This window comes from Mytilus californianus, unplaced genomic scaffold (assembly GCF_021869535.1).
Source record: "Mytilus californianus isolate M0D057914Y unplaced genomic scaffold, xbMytCali1.0.p SCAF_9, whole genome shotgun sequence".
In the NCBI taxonomy this organism is placed as follows: domain Eukaryota; kingdom Metazoa; phylum Mollusca; class Bivalvia; order Mytilida; family Mytilidae; genus Mytilus; species Mytilus californianus.
This window is the reverse complement of record NW_026262745.1, coordinates 89,473,344-89,475,688: the sequence shown is the minus strand read 5'-3', so window position 1 is coordinate 89,475,688 and position 2,345 is coordinate 89,473,344.

Here is a 2,345-nt window from a genome sequence, read left to right as displayed (position 1 = left end):
TTATATTTCAGACGATTTTTAGTACGGATATTAAACTATAATTCTTAATCTCTTCCAATTTACAAATATAATTTGGTATTGTTTTTTCTGCAAATGGTAGATGAAACTTGTATGTTCTAACTTTTTCAGAGGTCTGTGAAATCTTGAAAATATGACGTTCCCCGAAATCACAAGTCGCTATATAGAATGCTTGTAAAATTCAGAAACTTGCAGTACGCTCATATTTAATACTTTTCTGTTAAAAAAGAAAGTGTAAAAATTAGAAGGCGAAAACGGGAAAAGGGGAGGGTTGTTACACGAACACTTTCTTCGCAATTTAATTCTAAACGAATAGTGATTATCTAACTTTTTGTTCAAATATCGAATACACAATCAAATCTCTAACTTATCCACGCTTGCAATAACCTTTTTATTGACAGGTTTCTGCTGGCATTTGATTGGACAACAGTTTAATGTAGGCGTGACAATCTATCACATTTATCCAATCAGCTGTCTTGTTAAACAAACCTGTGTGCGATGACCCACTGTCCACATAGTTTAGTTTAGAGAGTTTAGTAGTTTTTTTTATAATGAATTGATCATCAAAAGGACGTTGTTGCTATTGTTGGCCAGGGACTTTCTATACAAATGAAAAAGTCCATGTGTGTGCTTGTCAGATAGAAATAGACAACGCTTATATTTAAGAATAAAAAAAGTGATGAAAAAGAAATATTACTATGCATTGGATGGATATTAAGACCATGGAAGTACTATATTGAATATAGTACTTCCATGCTACGATTAATCAGTTCAGTTCAGTTCAGTTTCTTGTATATTCCTCCATTAATTGTGGAGCATTACCCATAGGGTATAATTGTAGCAACTATATACACCTTAGAACATAAGGAAACATTTAATTATGTACAGATGACTGAATTTAGGCAATAATAATTACTAAATAATTAATATTATAACTAATTCATAGGATTGTCATCATAAAATTTTAAAAATAATATTCATAATGTGCTGAAGTGTAAGAATAAGTTAAGTAAGAACTGGATATATTTACAAATAAGAATTTAGAATTTAAGTGGTCTTAAATTAAACTTTCTTATAATTGTTAGTTAAAGGTGCTATACGTACATCAGAATTTATAATGAGAAGGTTATTTTATAAGACTTATGTAAAAGGGTTGGGGTTTAGAACGATTCATCATATATACATGTTTTCCTTCACAGTTTAAAGTACCTTATTTCGGATCTTATCATTATTCTTTAAAGGTAACTGGATATTTTAAAACTTTGCAAAAAAATTTATTTAATTTAGGTCCTAATACGTCATAAAATAGTAAGATGGTAAAGTAGGGAACTATTTTATTTTCAAAAAATTTACTTATACTGTACTTGTGTTCAAGTTTTTTTATCCTTTTTGTCCTCTGAGTATATGCATGGCTTGGGTGAAAGAAAAGCAATTGATCTATACTCATGCAAATTACCCTTTCAATTATGAATTCTTATAAACTGAACAAGTAATAGCTTTTCTAAAAAGCTAGCCGTCTCATAGCTGATGAAAGTGGAAAATGTTTTCTCTTTGTAGTTCAATTCGTTCAAAATTGTATGTAAATTGTAGTAGATAACAAAAATTATAAAAGGCTTATACCTTTTTTTAGATTTACCAATTTTTTGGGGGGGAAAGTATTAAAACTGGAAATTGGGGGTAATGTCTTTTTATCGATTATTTTTTTTCAAACAGATATCGGAGTTGTTCGTTGGCTTTTTCTTTGGTTGTTTGCTTGTTTATTTGTGTTAGAAAAGTATGGCCGCTTCCACCTGAAAGTTTTTCGTTCATAATAGGCATCGAAAAGTGTAGAGAGCAGGCATGGGGTAATGCAAATTTGTAATTGTAATGCATGGTAATGCATTACATTTTTCCAAGTAATTGCATGTAATGTGTAATGCAGCAATTTGTGCATTACATGTAATTGTAATATAATGCATTACTTTAGCAAAAAGTTGTGTAATTTCATGCATTACATGGCATTACATGTCATTACTTTTTTCACATACTACATCTTTAACATATTGTTGGAGTTTTAACTAAACCAAATTTAAGATTTCTTGATTAATTAAGAATATGTTAATTTTAATTAAGGTCTATGTTTATTTTATAATTAGGGAAGTAATTCACAGTAATTAAATATTTCGTTTAAAATTTAAAGAAAAACAACAAAAAATATTTTTATAAAAGTAAAGTCAACATTAAGTTAAAATAATTAAAAATTGTAAAAGTCAAATTAAATAGACTTTTTACATGTATACTTATATTCAATTCATGGAACAGTTACTGCATATGCTATAATCTTTTGT